At 39.4% G+C, this 14,756-nt stretch overlaps 1 protein-coding gene across 2 annotated transcripts in view; it reads left to right on the plus strand.

The window, feature by feature from the left end:
• Positions 1 to 3,996: 3,996 nt before the first annotated feature.
• The window catches only part of ddr2l (discoidin domain receptor family, member 2, like), a 36,891-nt gene continuing 26,131 nt past the window's right edge, over positions 3,997 to 14,756 (plus strand). For both annotated transcript variants that reach the window (XM_042227228.1, XM_005938630.3), the window contains exon 1: positions 3,997 to 4,319. The gene's annotated coding sequence lies outside the window, so the exon portion shown is untranslated. The remainder of the gene's footprint in view (positions 4,320 to 14,756) is intronic.

The raw sequence follows: 14,756 nt of genomic DNA on the forward strand, positions 1-14,756 counted from the left end.
ACAAGATGGTGATAAGAATAAGATACACAACAAGCCAAAGAGCCAAAATGCAGCAAATATGAATTTGCTTTAGAAAGTACAGGAAACATGCCCATCAGTCTTATCTGTGGAAACTGTGAGTGTTTCCTGTCTGCAGCTGTGTGACCGAGCTGAGGCCATTAGCATGACTTGCACTGGATGGACTCTTAAATTTGAGGGGGAGGAGTAAACTCATGATGAAACAAACAAGTAATGACGATAATGTTTTACTGCATGGAGGACCGAGTTGCTCCTACAGCCAGATTTGGGAAAGTTTACATGCATGAGTCAGAGCAAGTAAATGTTTAGACAGTAAGATGAAGGCGGCTCTGCTCTGCTAAGTTGTGGTTATTAACAGCTGTTTGGCATTTCCTGCTCGCTGTGGATGACTTACAGGAGTTTCTGTCATCACCTGGACTCCGGTTTCAGTCTGTCTCTTGCCTATGGGTCCAAGAAAATATGAGGAAGCTGTTATTTTGTAACTGTTTTAAAGGGGTAGAGCAGACCAGCTACTGATTGGAAGGTTGGTGGTTCGATCCTTGACTTCCCCAGTCTGCATGTAAGCTACTAACCCCAAGTGGCTCTCCGATGCGTTCATCAAAGTGTGACCGTGTGTGAATGTTGGTTAGATTGCACTTGAGTTTATAAGTGCATGTATGAGTGGGTGTAAATGGTGGATGAGGCATGTTGTATACAGCGCTTTGAGTACTCCAGGAGAGTAGAAAAGCTCTATACAAGAATCAGTCCATTTACCACTCTTACAAGTAGATATATGGTAGTGCAAGACAAAACATAATATCAAAATTGCAATATTTTATACGCATATAACATTGCAACAGCAACAAATGTTGGAATTGTAGTTAAACATAAATTCCTCCTGCACATCATCAGGAAAGTGTTTGCTGGGGTTGTAGATCAAGTGAGCAGTAAGGCCCTTTTCTCATACACTTCTATCTTGTACAGCCGGAAGAGTCATCGATCAGTTGTTGCACCCAAGTCACAAAATCAGTGATTTTTAGTGATATGTTGGATATAAAAATTTTTTTTACTCATAAATAAGAACAAGCAGATTTATGTTGGAAATGAAACATAATTCACATAGACTAGGAAGCTCATGAATGTGAGACTAAGAGGTCCCTCCTTACTCTGCGTGTCATCAGGATGAGCTTCACTATGAGGAAACTGTGAATAATGTGGGGTTTTTGTCACTCATAACAGTGAATATTTCCTCTGAATAAGAATTTACATAGTTACATGGTTTGTTTTGGGTTTTAAGCATTTAAATATGTATTACCTTGTTAATATGAACTGGGTGGAAATATAATCAATTTAATGGCAAAGACCAAAAGAGGGGAGAATTTAGTTTCTAGTTTATTAAGAATTTGATCAGAAAAAAAAAATTCACAGTCATTGTCACACATTGTGACATATTACAGAGACAAAACCATGTCTACATAACAAACTTTTGTTACGTAGACATTACATTTAATATTTAATATATTATATTATAAATGCATGACTGTAAGGTTTAGGTATAAGGTTAAGAGAATTCACCTTAATGTAAGCGAACGTCCCCTGAAGTGACAGAAACAGGATAATGAGTGTGTGGCGGATTCCCCTCTAATTGCCATCTTTGTTGTAGTGTACACAGCTCTTGCGTCACGCCACACTGAGGGAACTCTTGTCAACACCGGGTGACCCACAGGGAGGAAGTGATGTGTGAAGTAATGCAAAACACGAGTTTAAGGAAAATAATGAAAAACAAGCAGCAGCTCCCCCAGCTGGATGTGCTGTTTAAAGAAAGACAAGCAGAGAATAAAACATAACCTACAGAAGATTTTTGTATCCATAAGTTATAAAGACCTAAAAAAAATGTTGTATTCTTGAATAAATTACTCAACAAAAAAGCTCAGAATAACATTAAACTATTTGCTGACAATTAAATGTTTATATGGAAGTTTTTTTATGCAAAGATGATGAAAAAACATAATGTCCTGGCTCCCCAGTGTGCTGGATTTAGTGTAAATGATGTCATTTTTTTATGGAAACATGCATCATATACCTGCGAGCACATGATACACAGATTTTTACCAATTATATATTTATTTTCTTTAAGAAACATTTCAACAAAAATCTTTCTAACTGTATTTTTAACTCATTTTTAACATTGTGTGTTTCTCTTTCCTGCTTCATGATATGTGTGCACATTTGACCTTTTCTGTGTGTATTGTTCAAGATTGAATAGAATATTTGCCAGTGAGAGGCTTCCACTTGTAACAGAGAATTTTAAAAGTTCAGTACGTTTGCTGATGCTGATAAGCAGGTCTCTGCTTCCACCTGCTGGCTAAAAGACACACACACACACACACACACACACACACACACATACAACAGGCGCGCACACACACACACACACACACACACACAGTGGTTTTAGAATAACTGCATATGTTTGTTAAAATACAGTCCTTATGTAGGATAACAACTTACTTTGCATGTTTACCATAAAAAAAGATTCAACTTTGTTTTTTAAGTGCTACAAAGTTGTGAGGCACAGGTGGGTCACAGAGTCCACTCAGATATAAAATGCTTCTGTGAACAGAGATGGGGGGCAAGAACGGTCAAGATTCTCACAGCTTCACAGCTTGAGGTATGAACCTGTTGAGGAACCGCAAGGTTTTTGGTTTTGGTTCATCTTCTATATCTTATCCCTGATGGTAGGAAGGTAAACAGGCTTTAATAAGGGTACGAGGGTGTCCTGGATGATGATGGAAGCCCTGCAGATGTAGTGGTGGTTAAAGATCTCCAGCATGGGAGAGAGGGTGGCAACAATGATCTTTGCTGTTCTCACGAGACTGTCTAGATATTTCTTTTCAGACATTGTAATGCTTTCAAACCACACAGCATTTGAGTTGAGAGTAACAACCTTTCTCATTAAACTGGAAACAGGATCCATGATGATCAAAGTCGATGGTCTTCTGGGCTATGTCATCATCAGCACAGCACAGAAGGTCCTCGGCTGTGCACTCCTGTCCTTACAGGAGCTCTGTAACAGCAAAGCCCACAGTATCCTGAAGGGAACATCCCATGCAGCACATCCCCTGTTTCAGCTCATGAAGGCAGTACAAGACCATAAAAGCCAAAACAGTCAGACTGAAAAAAAGCACACATTCCACGGTTGATGCAACTATAAATAAAATTATAAAACAACTGAATACAATAAGTAAACAATGGTATGTCCCCTTTCACTAAACCGTTCAATATCGGGCTAATAGCTTATATTAACTTCAAAAATCCAGGTGCATTAGTAAAATGCTCCTGATTAAGAACGACTTCCAAGAATATTAGAGCATATTTGAGACTTTTGAAAGTTTAAAATTGGGGTGATTATCAGCAAAAGTCTTGCAACTACCAGTCTGAATATTAAATTCAAATGAACAGAAAAGTAAACGTTTGTAAGGTAAGAATTGTTAAATTATTAATTATCCTTTATTTAGTGTAAACTAAAATGTTTTCTTCAAACAGTAAGTCCAGCAATGTTCAAGTAAATGTAACTAGGGGAGAAAACCATGAAGTACTTATAATCTAATGCATGTCATGTGGTAATTTAAGGCAGTTTTTTAACTGGTTGCTGAACTTCATTTGTTTTCAAGCGTTTAAAAATCAATAAATCGAATGAATGGATCTGTAAGGTTTTTAATGTGCGACCGAACAGTGAACTAAGCGTAATTCGGATATTTAGCGACATCTAGTAGCCATTGTGCCGCTAAATATGGCGCTATTCAACAGCAACCAGCTGAAAGTGCAGCTCTGTGTAAGTACTATGATAATAACACGTTGCACTTTACATCACGTTGATGTAAAAGCCCTATCTTCCCTCCGTAGTCCCCTTCATAGGGCTCTTGTGCGCATGTCCTCCAGGCTCAGATGTCAGACACTCAGGGGGCTCATTGCCTTCCTCCTCCTCCTCCTCCTCCTCCTCCGCCTCTTCGGAAACGGGATGTGATGTAAATACACAGAAACTTTTTTTCTGTCCCTCTCTCCTTGGTGTATGTCTTCTTCTTTCAACAAACTGCTGCGCTAAAAGTAGAATAAGAGCAAAAGAAGTAAAGTAAAAAGTCGCGTAAGTGAAGCATCCGGGAGGTAAAGCCACCGTTAGTTTTGTCCACCATGATCCTGTGAGCTCCTACGTCTGTCTCCGACAACAAACTCAAGAGGAGCCGGACTGCACTCCGAGAAAAACGAATCGAAGCGGAGAGAGGCTCGCTGCTGGTGTGGACCCGGAGGGAAACTGCGGACAGGTAAAACAGCTGACACTTTCTGTGGGTTTGAAAGGACTGAGAGCGGAGGATCCACGCTGCGGGAAAACTCGTGATGATGAAAGTGCATGATGGTAACAGGGCAGAAATCAGATTCTTTATATTGAGGCCTAGATGAGATGGGACATATCTCTGTTGTATTGAGAAAGATGCAGGAAAAATAATCAAGACATGATGCAACCAGCTGCAAATAGATATTTACTAATTGACCTACTAATCCTACCGTCCGAACAAGAGACATGTCAGAAAACAAAGGTGTGATTAGGTTTACAGAGAGGAAGAGTTTGAAAATTCTGGGAATACTGTAGAAAAATGTGTAGGAAATAAAATAGTCGGTGAATTACTATTAATCTTTTAGGACATAAAGGCAAAACTAAACTGTTTAACGTAAAACTTGAAGATGAAAAGTATGATATTGAAAAAGCCCACAAGGTTAGATGTTTTAGTTCAGTTGGTCATGATGTGTTTCAAGTTTCAAGGTATAGAAATGTTTTTTCCCTAAAAGAGAAGGTGATAGAAGTATAGTTCTGTCCTGTTTCACAATCATCCCTCTTCCAGATTATGTTTAACATCATGCGCTGTAGGGGTGCTCGATTGTTGTCTTCTGATTTGGTTAGATACTTATTCATTACATCTTTTTATGTTGTTGCGTTTTCAAATATTCCCTATGATTTGACAATAGGTTGCTTCACACAGACTGAAGGAGTTTTAACCTGGATGATGACTGATGAGTTCTTTAGTGATAGCTTTTTTTAAACAAACTGACCAACTTCATGGCTCACTTGTAGATTCGTGTTTGGACCTCATCTGGTTCTAGATGTTTATAAATTGTACTAGCACACTCTATAGGGGTGAGGGGACCCCAGGGTTAAAATATGTTACTGGTCTAATGCAAAATACCAACCAGTGGTGCAAACGACTTGATGATAGCGAAAAAAATACCAAAAACCTTTTGGCACCAGCCTCCCTGCAGCACCGGTTAGCGACTCCTTACCCTTTGATGAAGTAAATGGTAAAGTTCTATAGGCTGTTGATGGGGATGCACAATTTGTGTTGACTGAAATAAAGTATTGCAGGATGCAGACAAGTGCAGAACAGCTCGCTGTGCATTAGTTTGTGTTTGTATTTCTGTTGATAATATATATGCAGATGCATTACTGAACTAGAAAAGTCCTTTAATGGCAGAAGCTGTGAAGCCTTTTAAAGGAACAATGTGTAACAGGTTTAGCATCAAAGTGAAAAGTTAATCAAAGCCAGGTATTTACACCAAAGTGAGCATAAATCACAGAGCTTAAATACAGGAGTAAATGAGGTCTTCTGTATATTTTACTGTGAACTGCTGTGGTTATGTTGTTATCGTGTAAAGAGAGAGCTCATTATCATGTTTGTGTGCAAAGACATTGCATGTGTTTGCAGTTTACAGTAAGTTAATGTCACCAGTCAGACAGCAGACAGGTACTGTTGCCGTTTAATTTAGAACAGCTTGTTAACTGCTTCAAGTGAGCACACATAGGATTTGCCAATCAGAGAGCAGGACTTTCGGTTGCATTGTGAGAGTCCTGCATGCAGAGGTGCGTCTACAGAACTTTGGTGTAAAAGTTTGTAGTCTGCTGTGTTATTATAAGCTTTGCATGTACAGTGTATTTGCATGCAGGTCCATGTGTGCGTGCTGCTGCTGACCTCTTCACCTGCAGTGGGATCATGTTTGGTTTATTTTCATGTTCAGCACTGAGTCAGCTCACGTTACAAGGATGAACTTATGGCTCACAGCAGCAGACCTTGAAGTGCAAACCCCAGTACGTTTGTTTTCCGTATCGCTATGATCATCATCAAACCTTATTTCATCTGTGGCTCAAAAGTAAATATATGCAAAAGCAGAATGCAAACACAAATGAACAAATATGACCAAAAACATGCAGGTTGTGGACAAAAATGATGATGATACTACATTTACCAAGTATTTTTGCCACTTAATGTTGAAAATTAATAAATCAAGGTCATGGTGTTCTTATTTACTGCGCTGTTATCTTATTCCTTTAACCAGGAAGAGGTTTTAATATTAAGAATCATGTTTTGTGGGTGTGTTACTGGCTCACACAGGCAGCATTAACCTAACATGTTTTTCAATGGCAGTAGGGCAGGAGAAACTGGCGCTTCCAGAGAAAACCACAGGAAGAACATGCATACTGCCCACTCAAAGGCCCTGCCCAGGTTGGTTTGAACCCAGGACCCTGTTGCTGTCAGGCGACAGTCTTAAACACTGAGCCAGTGGTGCCAGGCTCAGCACAGTGGTCAAAAGTCTTCTTGAACAATATTGACACAGTTGTAATGGAAAAAACATGGTTTCCACATCAGTTATGGCTGTAACTTTTTTCCTTTCAAATTTTTAAGTTGTTAACAGCTCTCTTTTACTCATCTGACACATATTTTATATGTTCCCTGCCTGTAAATAATTCCAGGCTTTCATAATATCTAAGCTGTGTTATTGCCGGGGATGTGTTAGTATCTAAACTTAAGAAAGAGACATTTGAGGGTTTAGCAAAAGAACATCTGTTGACAGTTTAGTTTGATGTAGATTTAGAAATTCGATAAGCGTGACCTTTAGATGCATTTCCCCAACAGCCGATGTTTGGAATAATAAGAGAGTACAGAATACAAGAAAGAGGAGAGCGGTGCAAGGCTGAAAATCCCCTCCACACCATGCATGAACCGAGTCCAGAAGGATCTGGAGGTAGTTTATGAGATTTTCTTGAGCTCATCAAGATGATGTGTCCCAGTTTTTTGTTTTTGTTTTTTCAGTTTGATTTGTCCCTTTATTAAATTTGCTTTATCTCTCAGTAGTAAAGGAACCTTTCAAAAATGTGTAGATCTGGAACAAGTCCAAAAGTTAATCTGCCCTAAGCTGGGCCAAACCCCACCTCTGAAGAAGAAGAAAGAAATCCATCCATGACTTTTTGAGTAATCCTTCTAACAAACAGGCAAGTAAAAACCTATAGCACCAACCTACTTTGTAGTGGAAAAATATAGCTGTTCAGCTCACAGACACATTGCACAAGTTTCCAAAATTAGTGTCAAAATATTAATGAAGCAACTTTTTCTTTGCATTTTTTTAGGTACACTGATGCTAAAGTCCTAAAATACAGACTATTTATCGATGCCTTCATTTACTGATACTAACTAAACTTTCTATTGTCTGAAATATTCTGCTGAAAAGCTCTCGAAAGGGAGCAAAGTCATAGAATCGGACTCCCTTTAAAAGTCCCCAAATCAGTGTAATGATCAGCAAACCAACAAATAACCAGCAAACTGCAAAGAAGGTGACCACAAACGTTTGACACTAACGTTTAATACACAGCTTGGTTAGTTATGGTACTTAAAGCAAAACTCACTTCATCAGCCTGACTTACAACAAATATTATAAATTATACAGGCTTAAGTTGAGCCCACTGTGAGAAAGGGATTTAAATACTGCCAGTTTGTGAATATCTATGACTAACAGTAAATAATACAAGTGGTTTATTTGGAAACTACTTATCGACCAACAATGTGACGCAGTCTCTGCTTCCAGCTTCTCTAATGAGAGAACGTGCTGTTTAGATTACAGTGAACTGATATTTTAGGACACTTAGACACAAATGGAGACACTGTTTTCTGACATTTTGTAGATAAAGCGATTTCTCTAAAAAGTAATTAACAGTGAGAAGTACCCCACCCCCAAACAAAGAACAAGGTTATTTCTATCAGCCTGGAGTTGAGTCAGTGACTATCCGACCCCTGCAGGTATTTAAGTGGCTTCATGTTTATGACGTGAGATGGTAAAAATTTCATTTGTTGTTTCTTGAGGAGACTCTGAGAGCAGCCTGGAGCTACATGGAGAGAGTGATTGCACAAGAGCAGGAGCTCAGTGTTTGGCTCACACTGTGAGAGCTGACACCTCAGCTCACTCACAAAGAAAAGCAATGAAAGACGCTTCACTCTGCTCAACTTGATGATTCTTATACCAACTGTGCAGTATATTACTCTTATTAAAGAAGTATAGGTCATGTTTGAGTGTAGCAGCAGCCGAGAATATAACAAGCAGGATCCGATCTTGCACTGCTACTGCTGTCATCATAAGCTCATGATGCCTAAACCTTCACCTTAAATCACATGATACTGAGGTGATTCTTGGGGAGGTGGAAAAAAATTCAACTGAGACAAAGACCTGCAAAAGTTTTGTAGTCTCCACATGTAAAACTTTATTAACTCTGTTAACTGGGAAAATATTTGGCGAGAGCCCCATTTCTCAAGAAATATTGATGTTGCGGCGTTCTTCACCGATTTAGATTTCTTTTCTAGCAGAAAGGACTCTGCAAATGTTACACTGGCCACGTTCTTTGTGACAGTCAAGTAACAGATAGCAATGTAACCTGGTGCCTCTCCAGTGAGTCTCTCCAACTCCTCCGTCTTGTACTACAGCTGGCGACAGTCTCGGTTTTGCTCTGCAATCTTGGTGAGCTTGGCATAGAGGCATGTCTGTGCAGTGAGACCGTGGCTAGTTGTTTACCAGCAGCTGAACTTTCAAACTTATTTGTTCTCCCTTTGTATACAAAGAAACTGCTTAAATTAGTTGCCAAGTATACTTGGGTGGCTGTTAATATAGTGAAGTGTGGGAAAACACCGAGGGAGCATTGATGCAGAAGTCTGTACCTTAGCTCTGTGTAAAACTGTGACAAAAGTCAAATCTAATTGTTTACAGGAAGAAACTGTTTCTTGGGTGTCAAAAAACCCACCAAAGACAAGCTCATCTTATGAGCGCAATAGTAAACTAACCTTCATTATTCTTTGCTCCATTGTGAGTCAACAAAGGGCACCAAAAAAAGAGGAAAAAAGGTACGAAAATGCAGATATTTCCCATGTACAGAGCCTTGGTACAAAGTAAAGATCTTACATTGGTTTGCATTGTTTGAGTGATGAAACCTTGTGTTTTCAGTCAAACGTGAGAAGGTGTTGAAGGTGTTAAGAACATTTAAATAGCAAGTCTGGGTATCTATTTTGGTCTATCTGTTGGTAATGACCATTTCCCTCTCTTTTCAATTTTTATTTCCCTTTTTTAAAGAAGATATTGGTGCTGAGCCAAAGCGATTCACATTCATGCTAAAAGATGTAGCATGTTTGCTTTTACAGTTTTGCTACAGAGAAAGAATTGATACTGTCTGAGAGTCCCCAGATGGGAAGTGTGTAGTTGGACTCTGAGTGGCAACAAGCCACTGGCGGAAAGTGCTAAAGAGAAAGCAGAGAGATGCTGCGCAGACTTTCTTTTATCTGCATATACACTGATGTCTGTAAACCTTGGCGCGGTAACCTACACCGTCGATGTGTTGATAGAAAGCAGGGGATAGTCACTTTACAGCCAAATAGTCTTTGTTTTAATGCTTTGGCCTCTCTGCACTCTGAGCCTGGCTTTGAGCTGAACGTTAACAAGATGACGTCAAACCATCTTCAAGAATCTCGATGAACGCTCTGGCTTTCCCATAAAGGATCATCAGACTTACAATATGCACGGCATTGGAGTCGCATCTCTAAAATCTATCCAGCTCAATCTGGAGCCAATAAAGCCATCTATCTGTGGGAATCTAGGAAAAAGTAGACCTTTTTTTAGATTGTATCTCGCATGTTATATATTATATAATGCTATAATATATAATATGATATATCATCCTTCGCCCAACTAAATCTTTCACAAGTTTAGAAAAAGTTATCCAAAGTAATTTAACTTCAGGTCATTAAGTTACCACATAAATTCTTCGACCTTCTCGTCAGGTATTATTACGACATTCACGTAAAGCCTTTTTATAGAAATCCCACCACAGACGCCCTGAAAAACACAAACACTTACAGGAAACTTCCACAATAGTTTTTGGAGAAATGTGTGCAGATAGTAGCTGCGGTTGGAGCCGAAGGAACAGATTACAGATAAGTTTAAAGGAGCCCATGTTTAAGTGTATTGAGTTTCCACCAGCCAGGCTGCAGCCAGCAGCTCATTAAACCCTTAAGAAACCACAAGGAGGATCTGTTAGAGTGGATCTGTGCAAGGCACATGAAGAGCAGAAGAAGAACGGCCAACATGGCAGCTGCTGAGAGAAGATGATATTGACTGAAATCGTCCGTGCCTATCACAACTTTATATTAAAATTACATTTCTGTAAATTGCCAAAGGGATTCTCTGGTGGTTTGTGCACTGTCTGCTCTGAGACTGAGTCTTATCTGGTTTTAAAATAAGAAAAACAACTTGTCACTGCACTCTCAAATACTCTGTGTAGCTACTCTGCATTATTAGAAGTCTTATAGAAGGACTTTTCAACCGCCGACACTCCCATTCACAGCTTTTGTTCATATTTCTTGCAGTGTGGGATCCATTTCTTGCTCAATCATTTTCAAGTAACTCTCTCATAACAGTCCTTAATGGCTGGTTTAACTGTTGCTGCAAAGTACCCACATAAAAACATTGTTATTTTACAAGCTTCAATTTCCAAATGAACGACTTGCCACTGAAAAGTTTGCTGGAGAATCATGTGAAGTCACCAGTTACTGAATGTGTTTTGCTTCAGCTGTGGTTAATGTAGCGGTCATATTCCCACCCGTTTACTTCCAGTAAGATCATTGACACCTTTGTTAGTCCTGCGGGGTGAGGAAAGGGTGAACAATCCTCAGTGATGTATCACACCCTCCTTATGGTGACTATGAGACTGATTACGATCAGGACAGACCTTTCCTGACTTCCCCTCTTCAGTGATCTTTTAAACTTTCCTGTGTAGCTTTGTTAACTAAATCCAGATAATATGAGGTAAGTGTCCCTTGCATTTTGTCGAGCACACTGATTTTAATTATTTGTAGCATCTTGATTTTTGTAGTTGCATCTATCTGACTGTTGCCACAAACTTGATGAGGATTCTTTCTAAAGTCGCTACAATGTGGCTACAATGTAGCTTGCTATCGCCAGTGTGTGAATGTGTGTGTGAATGGGTGAAGGACTGAATGTAGTGTAAAGCGCTTTGGGGTCCTATGGACTAGAAAAGCGCTATACAAATGCAGGCCATTTACCATTTAATCAATTAGACCAATTGTTGACGACCCACCCTGAGACACCTTTTTGGATTTTGGTTTGGATTCTTGCAGCCGATTTGTGACAAGTGGGTTGGTAATTGGTTGATCTAATCTATTAGTCCAATCAGACAGGTAAATTAGTAGTTTGTTAGTACACTCCATTTTGGTGTATTACATCTTCTGGTAATCAAATTAAAGAATAAATACCTATACTTATGTATAAAAAATAACTTGTTTTTATGCATTTTTTACAATTTCCTAAATCAGTGCTGCTGTACTTTTGCTAAAAGTCTATAAGATGAGTTGAACTGCACATTTATGAGTCTGCTGAGTGGATTTGACTAGTTGATTTGCAGAAGGGTTTGGTTTGAATCCAAAGATGCCCTGAATGCACTTTGGGATGTTAGCTGTTGGTTTATAGCTTTTTGGCTCATTAAGAAATTTCTCTCCTGCCCATGCATGCAAGTCAGGCTGGTAAATATGCAGATAGGTATATTCAACAGTTAAGTCACTCTTTTTCAGTTCTCCTGAGTTCTCCTGAGTTTTTATTCAAGTCTTACTAGGGTTTATCCCCATAATAACCACCACCTGCTGACCCATCACTTCTCCAGAAAACAGCATCAACCATTTCTGAAAATCCCCGTCCTGTGTAGTGAGAGATTACATAGTTTTTAAAGAATGTCTGAAGTCTCTTACGTTCCGTGATAATCATCCATAAGGAGTATAGATTCTCATGAACAACTTGACTCATTGCAGTTTTCCCCTGTTGACTGAACAGTTAAAATGAGTAAGTAAACCTACAGACTTTTTCAAATTGTTTTTTTTTTTTTGTACTTGCTCACAGCTGGTTTAAAACCTCAGGAACTGGAGCTTGAAGAACACAAGGGAACATTGTCTTGCACTCCATGAGAATAGCTACCTTAATACAAGCAATGTGTCAGTTAAACTGAAGTCAGATCTTAGATAGGCTGCGTTTTTCTTTCTTGTGACATCTTACTTTCTTGGCTTTAAATGCCATGCTGCTACACATGGATCTGTACAAGTTTGTGACTGGTTATGTGCTGACAACACGGCCTCTTTCTTTTGAAGGGTTAAGGTTGACTTGAATGGTTTATCTGTATTTATCTGAGTTCCTAACCACTTTCATGTGACTGCTAAACCTGGTTTTTAGTGTTAGGGTCAGTAAAAGCAACCGAGGAAGGGCTGTACTGGGTATGTTGAATTTGCTTGTTAGCACAGGCCCCTGGTGAGTTTTTATCACCAGTAATGGATGAAATAAAGCAAATGAATGCCAGATTTACTTCAGCCCTTGAATATGCCAGTTGATCTTTAGCTCATGCAACTCTGTGGTCTGTGTAATCATCTGGTGACAGACTGGGTTTACTCTGCATCTCACCAAGTGCATCCTGGGATGTCTGTAGTCCACGTGTGCTAAACGAGACCTAGTTCTGCCATCTGCCTGGACCGTCACATTAAAGTTAATGTACTCTGTGCTGTAGAAATTTGTGCAAACAGTAAACTGTTGGGTATCAAAAACCAAACAGTGACCGTTTTTAAAGTGACAGGAGTCGTGAATAATGCTGTTTGATGTCAGAAACAGATTTTAGTTTACAGTTCTTCAGCGTCAACTTGTGTCTGCTCAGTGATAACTTCACTGAGCCTCCTGAGAGAGATGAGTCGTCTGCTCCCTCCACCTCCAACCACTCCTGACAGAATTATGATACCCTGCATACCTGTGTGTGTATATCTGTGTGTGTACTGCTTGCATGTAGGTGCATGCATGTGTATAAACCTGCAGTGCTTTAAGGATGTATGGTCCTGAGTGTGTTTTAAATGGCTCCAGGTGTGTGCTTGCTTGCATGTGTTTTGTCGTGTCTCCAGGGTTTGTATTCAGACTTAAGCAACAGTCTTGAGTGACATTTTGATATCAGAGTAGTTACAAATTCTCCATCTGATTTCCAGAAGAGCAGCACTGAATCAATTAAAAAGAAGATGTGAATGAAGCAACACTTGCAAAACAAAACATTGAAGAGTTTTATGTAATCTTTTACTCAGAACTGCTTCAAGGCCAGTTCTGAGTAATTGTTTGAAAACTGTGATGGTTTACTCACTGAAAGTTTTAGCAGTTACTCAGCAATGCTAGACGAAACAGTTAAAAAGGAAGATGTACTACAAATATTGTCAATAAAATGCGTCTTGCAGAAGGTTTGACTATTTGCCAATCATAGGGCTGCATCTATCGTCAATTTCTTGGTGGATACTACATGTGTTTAAAATACAGTTGGGCTTATTCCCAATACCAGTAAAAGTAACTGTACAGTGTTTTCTATTAGTGGTAAAATAGTTTATCTGTTATTGCAGGTTGTGAGGATTTTGTCTTGCGAGGAGATCTCGAGGCTTGCATGCATGGGCCTTTCTTTTTGGGACTCGTTACCTCTTTGGTTCTCAACCCAGAAGTTAGAAGGAAAATGCCAGATGTCACAAGATGAGTAAAGATAAGAAAAAAGACCCAATTTTGGTCTTTGCTTTCATTTCCTGGCATCAGCTGCACATTTCACACACCTTTTAGCTCTAATTAAAACTATGTGACTCTTGAATGCAAACATTTCCAGAGGTGATGTTAGCAAATCAGTTAAGATCGGGTAAAATATGTCTTTGAAATTTGGAGTTAGCAGGAATTTCCCAGTTTTAGGCTTAGCATGTCCCCCATTCATACTTTTCGGTGTATTTAATTGTGTTTAACTTGGCTTTGGTCTTTGCTGTCAGTTCAAAGCTTTACATGTTAAATCAAGCGCTCCTCACATTCTTCAAATGCCAGCAGCTTTTTCTAAACCAGCTGCTTCTCGCCTCGAGTTCAGACCTCGCAACCATCACCTGCTCCAGGGTTACATTTGCATCTTAAACGTTTTTCTGACTCCCAAGAGCAGTTTCACTCCGTGAGAAAAGTTAATAAAAGAACATAAACATGGACCTCAAAGCGCTGAACAGAGACAGCAGTCTATAGCAGACAACAATAAATGACCACAAAGTTTTGCACAGACTGAACAGGCACTGTTTCTGCTCATAGCTGTGCTTGTTTATGAAATGAACTTAAGAAAGGACTCCACAGATTTTACAGTTGATTTGCACAGCATGGTCAGCACTGTGAAAGCTGTGTATAGCTTCTTTTGTGTGTGTGTGTTTTAGCCCAGTTTGAACTTGAAGTCTAGACATCTTGTGACCTGAGTATCACCAAACTTAACTCACACTGCTGTGGATAGAAAATAAAAGCGGCAGATTTTCTGTGAATGTAGCCTAAAGCGAGGGTTTTATGGATGGCCATGAGTCTATGTT

This window comes from Haplochromis burtoni, unplaced genomic scaffold (genome assembly GCF_018398535.1).
Source record: "Haplochromis burtoni strain Fernald_Lab_line unplaced genomic scaffold, NCSU_Asbu1 Contig_250, whole genome shotgun sequence".
Classification (NCBI taxonomy): domain Eukaryota; kingdom Metazoa; phylum Chordata; class Actinopteri; order Cichliformes; family Cichlidae; genus Haplochromis; species Haplochromis burtoni.